This window comes from Saccostrea echinata, unplaced genomic scaffold (genome assembly GCF_033153115.1).
Source record: "Saccostrea echinata isolate AGI-Se365-2 ecotype Australia unplaced genomic scaffold, CSIRO_AGI_Sech_v1 ptg000023l, whole genome shotgun sequence".
In the NCBI taxonomy this organism is placed as follows: domain Eukaryota; kingdom Metazoa; phylum Mollusca; class Bivalvia; order Ostreida; family Ostreidae; genus Saccostrea; species Saccostrea echinata.
In genome coordinates, this window is record NW_026889772.1 from 15,522,954 (window position 1) to 15,544,287 (window position 21,334).

The window sequence follows — 21,334 nt, forward strand, 5'->3', positions numbered from 1 at the left end:
GACTCTTTTGGTGGTGGACATGGTTTTTATTTACCAGAAAATATCAATATTGATATTGAATTGAAATAAAGTGCAAGATATTTGAATGATATTAAATGCACTTAAAATATTCTTCAAATTATATTATATTTTCATCGCTATTTTTGTTATAATTATATATTTTAAAAAGTAAAATTCCTGGTAAAATGACCTATCTTCTGTTGTCTTTTCCTGTTTTTACCCAGCTCAACTTTGTGTTTTCGGCATTTATTATGTACCCAACTGTTTGTCACTCAGTTTTACTGTTGAATTCATGCAATTACGTGACGGTGTGATCCGACGTTCCGGATCACCACACTGTGGTTTTCTAAATCCATATCACCCATCTCTGAAACTGATTACGTAGTACACAGATAAATGACGTTTTTATTCTCGGGCATCAAAAAGTTCCTTGACAAAATAGTTTGTTTAATGGATAAAAGTAATGAAATTGATCCAAAAAGTTTCCTTTCATTATATTTTGCTAGTTGCAAAGGGCTATATAATAAATTTATCATTATAACAGTTACTTGATCCGAAGAGTCGTATCACGTCTCGTTGACAGACGCGGATCATCAGATCAAACTCGCGTCTCGTTTGATCTGATGATCTGCGCCTGTCAACTTGGCGTGATACGGCTCTTCGGATCAAGATACTATTATAATAATATATATATAGAACAATGCAAAACAGTAGAGTCAATAGTACATTCAAGATCCATATAAAATAAGCTGAATTTGAATAAATGGAGATAACGAACAGTATTCAAGCTCAAAAGTCCATTAAACAATACAAAATAGGAGCAGAGCAAACACGGACCTCTAAACATCAGAGGTGGGATCAGGTGCCATGGAGGAGTGAGCATCCCCTGCCGACCGGTCACACCCGCCGTGTGCTCTTTGTCATGATCGGGAAATAACGGAAAAATCCGTCGACAATTCAGTGTGTAAATAATGGCCTAACAATTAGCATGAAAAACGTCAGTCAGCATTTGACTCAATGATAAATTGTATTTGCTGACAAGGTCATTGTATCGACCATAGAACTTACGAAATGATGACTTTAAACGAGACAGCTGATATTCTTGTTTCATCAACTTGTTTTAGAAATTGTTCATACGTAGAGCATGCTCTTGCGTATCGAATCAACTGAGAGATATATACCCCGTATGCCGGTGATGAAGGTATATTGCTGCATAAGTAAGGGAAGTTGACGATAGAAAAGTTAAAGTCATCACGTTTATCATAAAGCTTGGTTGTTAGATTACCATTAACGTCTTTTTCAAGTAAAATATCCAAATATGAAACAGATGTGTCAGACTCTGTGGTATCTTTTATCTCAAGCTCACCAGGATATATCGTGTAGACATAAGAATGGAATTAGCCATTGTTAATTGACAATACATTGTCGATATATCTAAATGTCGAGTTGAAGGCCACAGCAAGTGTTTTCTTCTTTTCACGTACATGATTTTGGACAAATTCTGCTTCATATGAATACAAAAAAGGTCTGCTAATAACGGGGTGCAATTGGTACCCATGGGAATTCCAATAGATTGTTGGAAGACCTGGTCTCCAAAAACAACATAGATATTGCCAATCAGAAACTCAAGCATCTCTTTAATGTCAACTTCAGAGTACTTGTGTGTACAATCAGAATGTTTTTTAACAAAATAATTTTGCAAACGACCAATGACAAGGTAAGTATATTTACGAGTTCCATTTTTATTGAAAAAGCAGCTGTCAATTATATCAAAAAGCCTGAACTTTAATTTATCGTGGGGAATGGTTGTGTATAAAGTAGAAAAGTCATACGTTTTTAAGCTTTTGATTTTGGTAAAATCTTGCGATTTCAAATTGTTCAAAAGTTCCTTGGAATTTTTAAGTATCCACATCTGATTTACACCACTTCTCGAATATATTGTTGCACAGTACTCTTGAAGTTTCTCCTTCACCACTTTTAATATCTTAGTGAGGAGTAAAAAAGAGGCTTGGTTGAACATTTACTTGAACCCGCTATGTATCTTTGTTTGTAAGGAATTTTATGAAGTTTCGGAATCCAATATAAATATGGTAATTCAAATTCATTTTGGTTGTTTGGAATATTCAAAATATTCAAAACAGACATATGACTTTGAAGAATTTCTTCCTTAGAAAGGGAACTACGAGTATAAGTTGGATTACCACTTGTAGAATTAAATCCAAGTTCCTCTAAAATAAATTTAATATAATGAGACTTACAAACAAAGACAATGTTGTTACCTGCTTTGTCAGCAGGGACCAGTACGTACTGATCATGTAATCTATCTAATTCTTTTTTCACTTCTGGATTATTGAATACAGAAGGATAGATGGTTCTCATATTGCCCCTCAATCTTTTAATGCGTGATTTTAACATACATCTGATACATTTAATCCATTCTGACAAAGTGTCAAGGTCTTCTTTTTCATGTCTGGCCCATCGCCTGGCGTAGTCCTCTACAGAATCCATAATATTTATGAAATTCCGACGCCATTTGAAGGATCGGGGTTCCCTAAATTTAGGACCTTTTAAAATTAGTGATCTAAGGTCCTCATTATTAACTATATTAACGTCACCAGTAATAACGTGTCCAGCAGGACTATAGTTATAGGGCGAAGAAGAACATGAACACGATGGAGGATTATGTTTCAGATATTCGATATCCAGGCCCTGTAAAGTTTTCTTGTAATTAAAAAGTTTGGAAGCAATAGTCGATGTATATTTGTAGGAAATACAAGGTGTAGTCTTTAACTTGAAATATGGTGGAATACAAGACTGGACTCTTTTGTGATTAAGAATATTACTTATATTAACCGCGTCAATTCCTTTGTTGGCATATTGAAGTTTAAGGGAAAAACGGATTGTTTTAGCTGCATTTTCTTCAGTAAAATCTTCGGTATAAAAAGCCTATGATTTGCAATATCCATAATCACAGATCCGAACCTATATTCTGGTGTCGAGGAATCAAAAAATGGACTTTCCTTGACCTTTTCAAGAAGACTACTTAAAAGTTTCAAAGGGACAGAGTAAAGTTTGGTGCGAATATGATGTAGACCTAACTGTTGATTTACGTAAGGTAGTAATGAATCAAAAGAGACATCGTGTATTAAAGGTTTATTGTAAGACCGATGCCCATGACTACGCTTACGTCTCTGTGTATGGTTAAAAAGTCCCATCACATTTACATTGCTACACTGTGGACTGGAAAGATTTCCAACACTATCGACATTGTCATTACATCCATAGGGAAAGGCTGTCCCTAGCTTTCTAATCCAAAATTCTTCTCGTTGTCTACTCAATGATGGACTGTTTGTGTGGTGGTAAATCTTTTCTAGAATTCTAACTTTCATGGACAAAATTGAATGATCAGGTAAATTAAAATGTTTGTATAAAAGTTGCTGACCCCCGTTATTTATCTGAAATCTATGACCTGATGTTCTTTTATTGAGTGATCCCTTAGTTTCACCAACATAAACAAGTCCACAAAGATAACATTCTATTCCGTAGACAACATTAGAAGATTTGCAGTTCAGATTTTCCCAAGTTTTGGTACAGAAGCTCTGTCCAGTAAGATTACTGGTGAAAGAAGTGTTAGTTATCAAAATGTCACAGGTTTTACAGTTTTTCGCAGAACATTTTGAAATAGAAGACATGGGATCGGAAAAGGAGTCTTCGAATATATCTCTAATAGAAACTTTACATTCTTTCAATTTTTTGTATGAACTATTGGTTTTATACCAAAACTGGGAATCTGAAGACTGTACATAAGACGTATGTTTAATATCCCTGAGGATAATCCAAGGGGCACCGAATGAATTCCTCGAGTCAGTGTCCCTTATAGACTCAAAAGAGTGACGCCTTTTTATACTGGGCGACGCGTCTGCCAGTATCATTTCGTTATTCTGTGTACTCATGAATGAATAGGTACCGAACGACAAGTATCCTCGGGGACAGACTGTCCACCAGCAGAGATACATGTTACATTTAGAGCAGGCGCTGCATGGAAGTTAGAACTCGAATGACCATTTTCTACTTATTATGTCATTGTATTTAACACCAAATTATGGATTTAAAAGCGAAAATACTTGTAATTTTGTTTACATTAGCAGCTTGTAAAGACTGCTTATTTTTTCCAGTTATAAGAGAGTACTTATCAGGAGCGATGGATCTGACTGCCAGTATTTGACTTTATTTACATAGTTGATCACTGTAAGTGGAAATTACAAGACATTTTTAATTTAAGGGTTCTTTTTTGAAAGACATTAAAAGAGAAAGTAGTTAACAGTTTCCCGTTACTAGGAGTTTAAAAACTATGGTGGCATATTTCTGCCCCCTATATGCAAGATAAAGTATGATAACATGCAACATAATTATGTGAACATGCGACTTATTTATGTCAACATGCAAATAATTATGTTGACATGCAAGTCATTATTCTCTTTAGAGAATATAATTTTAATGTTGGTATAGGTAAACTTACTTTCTAACGCCATTATATGACATCATACTCGCAAGATGTAACATAATGATGTTGACTTACGACTTATTTATGTTAACATGCAAGATAATTATGTAGACATGCAACTTATTTATGTCAACATGCAAGATAATTATGTTAACATGCGAGTAAATTATGACAACATACGAGATATCGACGCTGTGGAATTGAAAGGTCGTATGTGGAATTTTCGTACTTTACAGGAGGCGATAAAAACTGTTTTTCAAAGAATATATAAAATGACTGTGGACATAAAGTTGAAGGGTGTTTTATTTTTGTTTTTAGGGTATCAGAAAACATATTTTTAATCCAATTAACACATGAAAATTATTAATACAAGCAGATTTTTTGCAGATACGACCTTTCAGTAATTATTATATCAGATATGAATTGTCGTAACTGCCACTTACGACGTTATAGCTGAAAGATTACGCAATAAAACAACTAGTTTTAGGTCGTAAGTGGCACTTCCGACGTTTCAAAATCTTGTGAAATTAGATGTTTATAGTTTAAAGTAGAGATACCCATGGGTAATTACTCTAAAACGTTACATTAGAAATGAAAATTTTGAGAAACCATTTGGGATTCCAATTTTATTTGGTTGAAACAAGTCGGAAACTATTAAATGTAAAGATATATTTATACCTTTAACATGCATTACACTGAAAGAAACTATATACCTAAAGAACATAAAAACAATCACTCTCCAAACTGAATATAATAGAAATGTACCAATTAAATCATTGTACTGTGGAATATTTATATTGTTAACTTATCCGTTTCGAATTTGGTTGTAAGAGAGCGTTGTCTCTGACTTAATATGAGAGACCAGGGTAAAGGGTTTGATACTTTCAATTAATGGTATGAGTGCACGTAAATCTTTTCATATGTTACTTTTCTCGAGAAAAATCAAACTGGGATCCGAGACCTTTTGAGGAACTTCGTCTCTTAGTCCATTGAAGTATATGTGTCACGTGTGATGGCTTTTTCGTGTTACAATGAAAGTATCTTGTTCCAGAATGCAGTCTCTTAATCAAATTTCTTTTTTAGCTTTTGAATATATTCATTGAAGGTAAAAATCAAAATTATAATGTTTTATTACCAAAAGCCATATTTTGGATGTTGTCTACCTAGAAGTCTTAATTACCACAATTAATCATCAGCACTATATATTTTGAAGCTTTTTGTGGCATTCCCTTTTGTCCCTTTCCATTTGCAAATATCCTCTCTTGAAATAATTACGAGGTGTATGATGCTGATTTGAAAGTTTGTTACAAAATACTGCATTCACTACAAAATGCAAATTTCTTTGTTGTCGGGCGCAGTAAATTTAAATAATACATGCATATAACTTCATCCATTCTTTTGTACTTAAAACAAGTTTCCCCACAGCCATGTTTTTTTTCAGTTTCGTTTCATTCAAAGCACTGAAAATACTTTGTATCATTATTATTTTTTAAAATTTAAAGTGAACAACCTCTTGCTGAAGTAGGCAACACTGACAAATATTTTTGCTGTTATCAGGATATTTTTATAAATCATAATGTGAAAATTTTACTTTTTATTTAGCTATGGACCTCCCTTTGTTCCGGTTGTGTTGCTACATCGTTTTCTTTCTCGTCTTTTTCTTAGTGGGACAATTTATAAATGCGTCAGAATATGCAGACCTGCTTTTCTGGACGATCAAAATCAAAGATGTTTTCTTTAGAGAATATATTGACATACAGCTCAAATTTAAACTTTGATTCATATGCCTTCTAACATAGATTGTACGGATTCTTAATGAATGTGTTCTTCGAGAAACAGTTTAATCTATCTTTCTTGGCAGTGCAATGATGTGACTATAGTTAAAGAAAAGAATAATTGGTGCAATTTGGCTGCTTTCCTCTATATGTCATTTTACTGGATTCAATATCCTTTTTTTGTGATGTCAAGGTCATAGAGCAACAGGTCTGTATGATCAGACGGTGTAGATACGGTTTCCTTTTTTGTTCGTTTTAAAGTTTGGTGAAATAAGCTTGCATCATTCAAATCTGGTTTAACATCAAAATGTTACTGCATATACTTACAATATATTGGAATCGACCTATTTTCAAAAATAACAGTATCATCATCATCTAGATTGAACAGTCTATCACCATTCATATAAGAAAGGATGTCTTCATTTTCAATTCTACCGTAAGTGATTTTATTCCCCACCGCCGAGTTCTACCTTTGAATAAACTTCATTCCAGACATCTTCAAATTGTATGTCTTCAATTGAAGAGCCACCATGCACATTTTCCAGTTCGTTTTGAATAGCAAATTTGATCAAATTGCATAACTCTGAATTTTCCTTTGCTTGTGTTACATCATTTTTATTTTTTCATTTTCCGTTGTTATCAATTTCTAGATGTTTTATTCCTGAAAGTTGAGTCCAAAAAAATGAAGAGGGATTTTTTCACTCTTTCTATATTCATATTGTAGTTTTTCTTTCCTTATTTAAAGGTGTTTTTCTTTAATGGAGATTTTTTTTTTCATTGTATTTTTTCCTTGAAAATTTTACGATATCATACTATTATCGTCTTTACAATTTTTTGCTGGCTGATAATTTTTTTTTCGGGTTAAGAAATGACAGTTATATCTGCATTGACTATTTTTGAAAATTAATACGGTCTTAACCGTTCAGCAAATGACATATTCACAGGTTGTAACTACTATAGAGTCATCACTTTATAGGACATCAGAGTTTATTTGTTCCAGTTGAAGTCTCTTATAATCTTTAAGTTATATTTTTTTTTTCATTTGGGTGCAGATATCGCAAAGAAATGTCAGCAAAAAAGGCTGTAAATACCGCATATCATTTTACTTTGAATATGATAAATTTTGCATATTTTTAAATACTGTAAATGTATTATTTGGCTGTTTGTTTTATTTAGTGATTTTGACAAACTGGAGCTCCTGCCAAATAAAGTACATTGGTAAATGTCTTTTTTGCACATTCAGATCTACAAACAATTTCTGTCAAGAATCCTACAGGCAGATATAATACATTTAAAATAAAAATTCCACATTGAGGCTGCATTGAGGCTGAAATATTTTAATATCAGATTCTTAAAAACAAATTCCTTTTGAAAAAATTATTTTTAATTAGTATATATTTCATATAAAAACCATCTGTTCATTTTTTTCTTTATTTTATGCATACAACCATCAGCAAATAATGTTTACAAATAGTACCGGAAGTTTAAATTAAAGGTCGGATCTGCCACATACGACCATTCAGATTCAATCGCAGAGTAACTGATAATGTCGTATGTGCCACTTACAACCTTTCATATCTAAGGGTTGTAGATACGACAAAATAATAATTTGTGTTACCATGGTAACTATACGGAATCTAACCATGAACTTTTTATAGAAGATGTATTTTACTGTTCACATATTGAAGATCTAAAAATCTTAATAAGGTCGTAAGTGGCACTTACGACCTTACAATTCCACAGCGTCGATATGTATGTTGACATGCAACTTATTATCTTGCATGTTGACATCAATATCTTGCATGTTAAAGAATAACTCGCATGTTGACATAAATAAGTCACATGTTGACATAAATAAGTCACATGTTAACATACATAAGTTGCATGTTAACATAAATAAGTTGCATGTTAATATACATTGTAAATAAGTTGCATGTTAACATAATTATCTTGCATGTTGACATAAATAAGTCGCATGTCTACATAATTATTTTGCATGTTTACATAAATAAATCGCATGTTGACATAAATATCTTGCATGTTGACATAAATAAGTCACATGTCAACATAATTCTGTTATATCTTGCTTGTATGATGTCATATACCGGATTTAGTAAGTATGTTTACCAACATTAAAATTAGGTTCTCTAAAACGATTGGTAACCTGCATGTCAACATAATTATTATGCATGTAGACATAATTATCTTGCATGCTGACATACTTTTCTCGCATGTTTAGATAATTTATCTTGTATTTAAGGGGCAGAAATATGCCACCATAAAAAAAAACAATGTCTTTTGAGGTAAGAATATGAGTAATGAGACCTACCAGCAATGAAATGAACGCCAAAAATAAAATGATATATGATTCTTTTAATAAACATTATTATATGAAGCAAAAGTTGTTTTATCAATATAGGTTTCCTTCTTCCTGCCTATTTTCATCCTTTTCCCTTTATTTATTTCACTGAAAAATCGTAAGACCACTTTAAAAATAAACACATTGAAATCAATATAAAGAGCAAAGTAAGCATCTACACATTTAAAAGAAAGATGGTTAAATTCATGAAATCTTTAGAAATATGCAGTGCTCTTTTGTGCAATTTTTCATGGTTTTACCATATACGAGGGGTGATCAAAAAGTTTGCGAACTAATTGAATTACTTTGTTAAAAGAAATAATATGAGGTTTCAGTGTTCATTATTTTTTAAAGTAGTCCTCTCCGATCTTAATGCATATCTGCCGTTGCTTTGCCCATGCGCGAATCACGTGATCCTGGCGGTCACGAGACATGCTTCGTAGCGGTCTGTTCACAGAAGCAAAGAGATTTTTCCGAGTCTTGTATTTCTTACCATGCAAGTAATTTTTTATAACAAGAACAGTCCATCTGTCAAAAACGGCTTAATCTCGGCAACAGGATGGGTGGATAAGGATATCCCTTCCCAAAATTAGCATGGTGACCATCACAACCCGAGTCATCTGTCTCGGGGGCGTCGTTTATCCAGTGTGGAAAAAGTATGGGCGCCTTCTTTTTTCATATCTCATATGTTTAAATTCTAAAGTGAAAACGATATTTTGGGGATTTAATAATTATATTATTGCCTAGATATTCAACTATTTTTCTACTGTAACTTGGCGATCTTTCAAAACAAATTGCTCAACTAAGGACACATCTTGTTAACGGCTTGCCTTCGCTGGGCAACAGAACAAACATCATTTTTAACCATCTCCCAGCCTTCATTAAAACATTCAATCCAATTAATGATTGAACTTCTGGTAAGTCTTTTGTCTTCATAAACCTTGAACAAATTATCATATTCTACTGCAAAGGCTTTTCCGAGATATACGTTAAACTTTACAGTCGTTCGTTGCTCGAGTACGACTGAGTCAACCATTTTTTGTCACAAGTGACCTACATACTGACGTCATTTTCACATTGTGACGTCACAAACACGGAACAAAACATTATTTAACATATGCTATTTATAGAACATTTGTATGACTATACGTGTGCCAAATTTCATTCTGATCTGAATTGGGTTTTTTTAAATATAGAGATAGTTTGTGAACTTTTTGATCACCCCTCGTACATGCTCTTTATACGCAAGTCTCAAGCAGTCTAGTTGAAATTCTAATTTCTTCAAATCATAAATATACCAGTCTTTTTTAAAAATATGTTCAGAAAGAACAGGAACTAATCATATTGGTTTGCAAACATCTAAGGAAATGTTGGTTGACGATCAAAGTTTTACAAGGGAATATGTAGAAGATTAGAACAAATCTTCGCAGTACAGTTAAGGTGCACAATGGAAATATCGGCATTTTTTGTGATTAAAAAGATATTCTTAATCAGGATGGCGATTCTTTTCAGTACTTTATTGATTTCCGACAAATGTAATTATGGTTAATAACTACATATTGAAGACGATAAGATTTTATATTTAGACCTGTCACGTGATGCGGCAGTCACTTGATATAACACATATACTGGCAATATTGAGGTCACCTATAAATTTCACTAGTGCAAGGGCATAATCAAGTTAAAATTCTAAATTTAGAGTATAAATATTTTCAACACATATCGAAGTTTCTGAAAAGTGCTGCGATCCTCTATAGATTCTGCTATTTCATTGTTAAAATCATATTTTTTTTTTTTTTTTTTTTTTTTTATTGCCCCAGCGATATATAAGATTCGATGGATGGCGCCAAGGTTGGGGAGCCCTGGACTCACCAAACTTACAAGCATGAAATATAGCCAATAGTAATGATGACAGTCACATGGCACTATAGTAAATAAACTACTACATATAATGTACTACTAATATAAACACTGTATATTTTAATATTCAACCAGGACAATTTTTCATTGGAAAAAAAAAATATGTAAACAAATCCTTTCACACCCCATGCATCCAATATGTGTATGTATTTACCAGAAAAGTTATCAAAATAATGAATAACATAATGGTTTTAAACAAGTACAATTTTAACCAACATTAGAAAACAGTGAAGAAAAAAGACCCCATCTCTTTTCAAATAAAGCCAATTCATTATTCTTTTTATATATAAAGAAGATGGGTGAACAAGGCGGGCGAAGTGCCTATAGTGCGACAAACATGAAGTGAAAAATAAAATCTCAATTATATAAAAATTTTCTTTGGTATTTCATCTAACATTAAAGTATGTTTTATGCTAAATCTCTACAATTTACAAAAATCTCACATAGACTGAAATTATTTGCCTACGAAATAGCATACACACACTTAAGAGGACAAAAAGGATCATTTTCTCACACTTTAACAAAATTTTTCGATATGAGTGGGTCTTCGCTCCATTTTTTTGAAAGTTGATCCTAAAAGTTTGCATAAAAATATACATTTTTGGTTTACAAAAACATGGAGCAAAGACCCACTATACCTTAAAAGTACACTTTTATGACAAAGCATTCGCATCTTTCCGAGAAATACTTGAAGTCCATTAAGTCAAGGGTCATATCACAAACATGATTTAAATGCCACTCTTCGTCAGGAGCTGCGTGGCGTAGTGGTTAGCGTGTTAGTCTCAAAACAATATGATACTCCGGATTTTTATTGTTAGGGGTTCGAATCCCACGAATACATTTTATTTTTTTTAATAAAAGAAATTTTTTTCCGAGATCTTTTTTCTCAGAAAAGTTTTGTTGATCATAATTTAATAAATTTCAATAATGAGAACTTTATTTTAAAGACTTAATTCATAAATTGAATATGATTTTATTAATATCGGAAGCTATAGGCATTCTGCACGCCTTGTTCACCCATCTTCTTTTTCAATTTTATAATAATGATTGATTTCCTTTTTTGCTCCTTCTATGGTTGGTAGTGACTTACAAATTCTTTTCTTATAAATATGCCTTTTTACTATACATATTAAAAGATTCAAAATAATATGATATTTACCTTCTCTACCAAATATAACATCTATTATGTTTATTTCAGTATTGTGCTCTGTTTTATAATTGATCCATTCTACTAGTTTACTCCATAATATATCAACATATAAACATTCCCAAAACAAGTGGGTTATAGACTCAGGATGCGTACCACAAAAAGTACACAGATCGGAATGCACGATTCCTAATTTATTTAAATAAACATTAGTACTCATAATTCTATGTACAATTCGATAATGAAACCATCTAAGTTGTACATCTTCAGTGATATTAAAAATCAGTTTATTATGGGTTTTCCACCACAACTGGTTTACATTCAAATCTAGTACATTTTCCCATTTACTTTCATATTTGGGTTTATCCCATTTAGATGAAATTAAAATGTCATAAAAATCTCTTGATCCCTTTTGACTCTTAAAAATTATTCGGAAGAAATTGGGATAATAAGGAGAATTATAAAAAGCATCCTTTTCAGTATAAATTAAATTCAATTTTCTGACACTTTGTAAGACACCGTGAAATAATGTAAAAGGGGTTGACAAATTATACACATCACAAAATTCTTCAAAACTCATAGGCTGGCCATCAGGAAGAAACAAATCTTTTATGTATTTTACACCTTTATCAGCCCAATGTTTATAGTATATAAAATTATTTGATATCTTAATATTGTCATTATACCAAAGAGGATCAAACATAGACAAACTGTCAGTCTCTATAATCATTCTTAATTCATATAGGGCATTAAAAACATCTTTCCAAAAATGGTTTGAAATTCTTTTGGAAATAACCCTTGTAAAACTATTACCAAAACAAGGAAGAAATTCCACTTCTGGAATTATACTATAAAACAGAGTCTTCCATGCAGACACATTAATATTGCTAAAAAGTCTGCGAATCCATGTAATTTTTAAACCCTTACAAAAATCTTTAACACTTATCATTCTTAAGCCACCGTTTTCATGACTCTGTATAATACAATTCTTTGCTACCTTAGGTGGTTTATTGCTCCAAATAAAATTGAAAAACATTTTTTCAAGATCTTGAATAAATTTAAGTGGAGGACTCGGCAAAGAAATTAACAGGTGGGTTATTTTTGGAAAAATGATTGACTTAACTACTGTGATTCTGCCGGCAGTTGTCAACAATCTTTTTGACCAAGAGCCAATTATTTTTTTTCATTTCAACAAGTTTAGATTGGAAATTGAGTTCGTTCATAGTATTAGGGTTCAAATCTACAGAATAGGTTATACCTAATACAGTAAATGGTTCCTGAGACCAATGAAGATTAAAATCTAAACAGATATCAACATTTTCTTGAGACAAGGAGCCTATTTTTATACAACGAGTTTTTTCATAGTTTGGTTAAAGACCAGAATATTTAGAAAACTGATCGACAAGTGATAGAGCACATGTAAGAGAGGATTTTGTACCATCTAAAAGGATGACTGTATCATCTGCATACTGCAATAGTCTATATTCATTTCTTTTAATAAAAATTCCTTTGATTCCAGGATTGTTTCTGATCATAATACCCATGATTTCAGCACAGAGTACAAATAAATAGGGCGAAATAGGGTCCCCCTGTCTACATCCTCTTCCGATATCAAAAAATTCTGAAAATAGGCCATGCTGAATTACACACAATTTTGCGTTTGAAAACAACAATCTAACCCAGCTTATGAACTTTTCGCCAAAACCAAAGTAATGTAGAACTTTAAAAATAAATCTCCATGAAACAGAGTCAAATGCCTTTTCAAAATCTATAAGAAGAACAAATCCTGGGATCTTTTCCTCATTACAATAATGAATAACATCGTAAAGTAGTCTAGAATTTTCACCAATGTATCTATTTTTAAGAAATCCCTTTTGATTTTCATGAATAAGTGTGGAGAGAACATTTTTAATTCTGTCGGCTAAAACACTGGACAGCAACTTATAAGTAACATTGAGAAGAGAGATAGGTCTCCAATTTTTCAAATATTCTCTTGGTTTATTTCCCTTTGGAATTACAGAAATTATGCCCTGAGTTTGAGTCATTGATAGACATCCTTTATTATAACTACAGGTAAATGAATTTATCAAAAATTTGCATAAATCAGACCAAAAAATTTTTAAAAACTCTGTAGTGAATCCGTCTGTTCCAGGAGTTTTGTTATTTTTCATATTTTTTAAAGAGTTTAAAATTTCAGACTGGGAGATATCATTATCTAAAAGAGATTTTGTATCATTGCTAAGTTTGGGAACTTCGCAATCCACTAGAACATTGTTTAGGTTAACATCAATTAGTGAATCATCTAGATTTCTATATAAAGATTGATAGAAGTATTTAAGGTTATCTAAAATTTCTTTCTGATTAACAATTGAATTTACGGAAGCCCGTTGAGGCCAGTTCAGAGAAAGAAATATTTTTTATTGCGTTTAAACGCAATAATTATTGCGTTCAAACGCAAAACATTGCGTTTAATCGCAATAATTATTGCGTTTAAACGCAAAAGATTGCGATTAATCGCAATGTATATTGCGTTTAAACGCAAAACACTTTGCGTTTAAACGCAAAAGATTGCGATTAAACGCAATCTTTTGCGTTTAAACGCAATACTTTTGCGATTAAACGCAATACTTTTTGCGTTTAAACGCAATAATATTTTTGCGTTTAAACGCAATATTTTTTGCGTTTAAGCGCAATAATTTTTGCGTTTAAACGCAATAATTTTTGCGATTAAACGCAATACTTTTCCGATTAAACGCAATAGTATTGCGATTAAACGCAATAGTATTGCGATTAAACGCAATAGTATTGCGATTAAACGCAATAATTTTGCGATTAAACGCAATAATCTTTGCGTTTAAACGCAATAATCCTTCCTTATAAGGATTTGTTTTGCATTTAAACACAATGATACTGTAGTTTCAAAATCAAACATGAATTAGTCAAAGCTTATAATTACATGTACTAGGACCCGACACTTCAACTTTGAGAAGATCCGATTTGTTCTGTGTCTTTTTGCAAAATTTTCCAGTTTTTGAAAATTGTAATAAAACAATGGCATCCTAACAACCTGAATGTCTTAAATGTATTAGAACCCAAAACTCTTAATGAAGTCTCTGATCAATTGCTTACGTGTATCACAACTTATAGAGAAAGTTTCAGTGGTATTCATAGCACTTGTCAATTTGATACATGTAGTACACAAATGTTTTCATTTGATTTTGATTTTGACCTCATATAAATCCATCATATATGTTCTTGTGTTTACTGTATGCAACCATAGGAAGGGTTATGAATGTACATTGAAGTCTAAATACTTCATCATGTTGTACGTAATTCCAACATTTCCTCAGTCCTTTCCAAAAATCCCTTTATACATGATTTAAACTTGTGACTGCAACGGAAATCCAGTTTTTTTAGCAGAACAACTGACGGAAACTTCATTTAAAATGTATAGAATAAGCTTAAGACATGTCTCGTTCTTAGGATTCCTTTGTTTTTACAATCCGACATTTTTTTCTCCTCTATAAATTCTTATTAGTGATTTACCTTTCAGAGAGTGTTTGCTCGGAGAAATCTGATTCTATAAAGACAACACACAATTTCCTAATAAGTAAAAAGAGAAAGAAATAAAAGATATAAGTATGCCTGGGTCCATTTTTCTCTGCAAGGTTTGATACAAATGACTGCCTTTAAACACAAAGATTATTGCCTTTGAACGCAAAGATTATTGCGTTTAAACGCAAAAAGTATTGCGTTTAAACGCAAAATTATTGCGTTTAAACGCAAAAATTATTGCGATTAAACGCAAAAGTATTGCGTTTAATCGCAAAAAGTATTGCGATTAAACGCAAAAATTATTGCGTTTAATCGCAAAAGTATTGCGTTTAAACGCAAAAGATTGCGTTTAATCGCAATCTTTTGCGATTAAACGCAAAGTGTTTTGCGTTTAAACGCAATATACATTGCGATTAAACGCAATCTTTTGCGTTTAAACGCAATGATTATTGCGATTAAACGCAATCTTTTGCGATTAAACGCAATAATTATTGCGTTTAAACGCAATAAAAAATATTTCTTTCTCTGAATTGGCCTCAACGGGCTTCCGTATGAATTACCTCTACTGTCAATGATTTTTGTTATATTTTTATTTACATAGTTTCTTTTTTCCAGAGCACAAAAATATTTTGTTGGTTTTTCACCGTCCTCGATCCATTTACTATGTGTTCGTATCAGTAGTCCTTCAAGCTCATATTTTCTGATATTTTCAAGTTCAACCTGAAGATCATTCAGTAAATTTCCATAAATTTGAAGATGGTGCATGTTAAACATCTCATGCATAAATTTAATTTGTTTTTGAAGAAGTTCTTTCTTTTTTTTTCTCTCACAGGATTTTTTACTGGAAAAATAAATTGCAAACTCTCTAATTTTCATTAAGATAATTTCTAATAATAAATTGTCATCAATTGCTGGTGATCTATATTCACCTACCAAGTATTCTACCTCAGTATCAGAAATAATTTGTTTGACCTTCTTAACAAAGTCAAGATCTTTCAACAGAGAATTATTAAAGCGCCAAAAACCTCTTCCTTTTGAAAAATTGTCAAATCTTAGTTGAAGTTCAATATCATTATTCATGTTAAAATCATATTTATATGACCGCATTCTGTATTTTTTGCTGGTCAACGGCATTAAATATAGATATAATTAATTCATTTTCTAAGATTTCATCAGGATCGCAGCACTTTTCAGATACCTTAATACTTCTAGAGTTTATATGTAAAAGCTTACTGTGATCCATTGAGTGTATGCCCTTGCACTAGATCGATTTATTAAGACCCTTACATAACCCTCCGATGTACTTGCATACAAATATACGGTAGTATCAATTAAATAGGAAATATACGGAATATATATAAATAAAATCATAAAGAAGACATCGCATCCAAGTTAATGGCCTCTTAAATATCTTTAAATAATATTTTATTTAATTATAGGATACATTTTTAGGTGTTAAAATATCTCTTGATCCGCCTCTCACTGCATACAAACTGCGTCAGGTTTTACGAAATGACGTCACATCGACAAGTGCATCGCGATCAGTGACTTGTTTATACCTTGCTATGTGGAATTTAACTCAAGACAAAACAGCATGTTATAGTAAGTTTAGATGTAGTTTGATGGTTTCCTATAGTTAAAAATAGCAAGTCATTTCATTTTCTAGTATTTTTAAGAATTGTTGGTTTTGTATGATGTCATAGTTAACTTTTCCCGTACAAATTAGGCTCCACCCCCTTTTTGTAGCCTTAACTGTGCTGCGTTAAAAATATTCTTCTCAAGAACAGTAGGGTCATGATTAGTTATAATGATATACAAGCACCCTCGGGCTATGCAGATTCATTCTTCTCCCATAATGTCGCACCTGAGGGTAAATTAATGCCACAATAGGCGTTCCAGATTTTATATGTAAATTGATAGATTCTTTCTGAAGAGTAGCAGGGCTGGAATTAATCATATTGTTATGTGCAAACATTCTTCCCGGGGTTAATCAGGAATAAAAATTTTGCATAATATACGTACAGGAAAAAAATAAACAATAAAATCACCTCCGTAGCAGCAAGATCACGTAAGACATGTTGATATTACAGCATCCTTAGTTTTTCATTTAATTGAAGTTCGATAATATCATGTCCCCTTGAGACTGGTAATATGAGGTCATAAATTTTCAGGGGAATAAAAAGAGAAATATATCTAGAAAGATCTTGGGAACAGGAAGACCAACATGCCTCAGGTGAGTGTTGTTGCCAATGGACCTTTTTGTTTCGCTTCTTGGTGGTAGAATCGAGGATTTCCGTTATATAATGGACTGGAGTTCATTTTAATTCATTATCAGCTTTTTAAAGCACTACTTGATCATCATACCAAAGATCCATGACAAATTCAAGACCCAGAAATACATTCTCATCTGTCTTCATATAAGTGCAACAAACCGCATATCTAAGTTCAACTTTCCATCTGATTGATTCATGAAAAAAAAACCTTCATATTTAAAACCATCCTTCAGTTTTAATCCATTTATTTAAATCTAATGAGAGAAGCAAATTATAAATTAATGATGAAGCTTAATTAATTATTCTTTATCTTTTGAAAACTGCACCTGTAATATTCGAAACAGAATTTTTTATATCTAAAAAGCTCCGCTTTAGGTTGATGGGTGATATAACTTAGTTTCAAATAGCTTTACAAGAATACACACGACTTTTTCTGTACTTTTTATATAAGGATATTTTTTCAGACATTTACTAAGTAAAATTTAACAATGTCAATCATTACAGAAAAAAAACATTATGTATGTCCGCCCAGAGCGGTAATAAACAATATCTTATTAAAAGAATGCTTAAAAGAGGGAGGGGATGAAAATTATTCTTTATCTTTTGAAAACTGCACCTGTAATATTCTAAACGTATTTTTTATATCTAAAAAGCTCCGCTTTAGGTTGATGGGTGATAAAACTTAGTTTCAAATAGCTTAATAAAAAAAATTATGCTCGATAAAATGACCTTGTAAGCAAATACATTCTCTCGTTAAGTCGAATTTAAACTGAATTTTTCATAAAACTGTTTGGCCATTATTTTCAAACTGAATTGTCTTCAGATGTTTTTTCGTTTTCCTGATCATTAAAAAGAGCATCAGCTGACAGGGGATGCTTACTTCACCATAACATCTTATCCCACCTCTGATGTTTTCAGGGGTCCGTGTTTGCTCTGCCCCCAATTTGTATTGTTCCAATGGACTTTAAACTTGATAAATGTTCATTATCTTAATATTTCTTCAATAACTTTCATAGTGCATGATTTAAATTTCATCCTTTAAAAAGTGCACTAAATTGTTCACAATCTATAATATCAAAATTGTCTCTAATTATTGTTCAAAAGAAAGAATGAAAACATGAAAAAAAAATCTCAAAATTTTTATTTTTATGGGAGAAGTTTTGTAGGCATCATTTTAGAATTTACATATTTTCAAAATGTCTTTTAATGAAAAAGGAGAGCAAAAGGAACAGTGATCGATCTCAAAAAATCTATAAACAATACAATTTTGTGAACAGGTCATAAAACACTGACCCCCGGAAATTCCACAGGTGGGATCAGGTGCCTAGAAGGAGTAAGTATCTCTTTTTGACCGGTTACACCCGCTTTAGCCTCATGTAGTGATCAGGTAAACAGAACATTTTTTAATCTAATTTATCACTTGATAAATGGAAGAGTCATCATTTACAAGGATTTCAACGACCCCATTTAAAGTTAGCTTTTTGCAAATTCTACGGTCAATATGATGACCTTGTTTGTAAATACAACCTATCGTTGGGTCGTATTTTGTCCGACACATTTCATACCATTTGTAAGGTAATCGCTTTAAATTTGAATACGTAGTACTTCGTCTATCTGATCAATACATAGAGCTCACGGTAGGTGTAACTGGTCGACAGGGGATACTTACTCCTAAATACCTGATACTACCTCTGGTACTTACAGGGTCTATGTTTTTGCCCTGTCCATGATTTGTTTTGTCCACTTTATTTTTGAGTTTGATAACTGTTCGTTCTCTTCACCTTTTACATTTCATAAATTTGAAAAAAGTATACATGTGTATATTCTAAATTTTAAGCTTTGGATATAATTTTCAGAGTGGAAAATTTATTTAAAATATTGGAAATGATAGATGTTAGATACAGCTTAAATTTTTGGGCTTGGCCGTAACTTCCTTTGTAAAAAGGGCCCCGGGTTTACCTTAGCCGATAAAAGTACAATAGAAACACAATGGAAAATTAAAAAAAAAAAAAAAAGCAAATAAACATTTTACCACGGGTAAAATGTCTCGAGAAATCTTTTACCATTTGAGTTAGTAATTTCAGGGGGATGAAGAGAAGAACCAAACAGAAATCCCTGTACACGCTAAAAAATCACCTGACGTTATACTAGTATTTGGGCACAACCAAAAGTTAGCTGAGGTTATTTTTTGTATGAAATGTGAAGATAATGAAAAGTAATTAAGCCTGTAGAATGATATATATGGTGAATTTTAGGGGGTGCACGCCCCTCTCCATAGGTTCCCACAGGCCAGGTAATTAAATTGATTTTAATGAATATCAATTCAATTCAATTCAATTTATTCTCTCAAAACCATGTAAATGGTACATGAGGTACATAAACATATAAAAACATATATACATATAATATAGTGGGTCAGACAAAAAACTTTGGATTATATCGCATTTTTCTCGCAATGAAATTTTAGAGTGGGATGGGGTTTTTTTTTCATGTTGAAATGTTCCTTCCTTTGCCTTCCCCGTTAAAAAATCTTTCTGGAATCCGACATTCATTTTTAGATTTATAAAATTGTTGCTTTCATAATTTTTTTAGTGATGCATATTTAATATAATTATCTATAATTAATGGCTATGAGCAGTTGACAGTAAAACAGTTGACTGTCTTATATGGAATTCTATAGATTAAAGGCAATTTTATACTATAACCACGACTCAAAAAAGTTTTGTTTAACACACTTAGCTGTGCTATAAATGATGTACAGTATATATTCCCGTAAATATGTTATATTAATTTGTTTTTCAGTTTTGTTTGCAATTAAAAAATATTCATATTCTTTATTAGCATCTCAACACTCAGCAAATATATTCATAATTAAAATTCATATTAAAAATTCAGTTATTTACATGTAAAAGATAACACACAATTAAGGAAAGTCCAAACCAAAACAAAATTCAAGGAAAATCCAACGGTTTCCCATATCATGTTATGAAATTATTTTTGAATTTTGTTACTTGTATTTTTGCGGGAAACCTGATATCTTTAGCTCACATTTTGTGTAAAATGGTAATTTTAATCATGTTTCCCAAATGGAAAGAAAAGTAGGGGAAATTTTGGAATTTAGACAATGTATAGATGCTGTAATGATTTTTAAGAATCAACAAAGCTATAATTTAAAATACACTAGTGAAAAGGATACAGAAACGAATGCTTTATTGACTGTGTATATTTGATTTATTGTGATGTTTTGCATATCGAAAGAAGATGGATAATATTAAAGGTTTGTTTAGAATATATAGACTATATTTCGATGGGCACAACGTATAACCATAATTTTTAAATCATTGGGTGAACACTTTTAATGTCTTTTTCAATTTGATATGTTTTATTTCTTACTTTATTTTGTCTGAACTAATTGAACATGTCTTTTTGATTTAAAAGTCAAACATGAAAATAAGAAGTAAATCTAACACTTTAGATTTAAACAATACTTTTTAAAAACTCCTCTAATGCTTTAAATATCATAACCTAAAAGTCACATGCAGTCTTCCTTTCATTGAGTAAATTATAGATCTTGCAGTTATTTTTATTACACTGCAATGCTGTCTGAAGAAAATAGCTTTATGCTTAAGAAATAGGTACTTAATTGGCATACGCCTTTATTGATAACATAAGGAACGGTTTATGAAAATTATTTCTCTTTTACGTGAAAAATAATATCAACCACTTATCACACCATCCCTATTACATACTCACCATAAACCTAAGCAAGGTTTAAATTTGCTGTGGAAAACAAGCGAAAGT

The 21,334-nt window shown here is 31.8% G+C and overlaps 1 protein-coding gene across 1 annotated transcript in view; it reads left to right on the forward strand.

Moving 5' to 3' along the window:
* Positions 1 to 21,334, forward strand: part of LOC133191255 (protein ILRUN-like) — a 119,022-nt gene continuing 97,688 nt past the window's right edge. The window contains exon 1 of the mRNA XM_061327010.1: positions 1 to 10. The gene's annotated coding sequence lies outside the window, so the exon portion shown is untranslated. The remainder of the gene's footprint in view (positions 11 to 21,334) is intronic.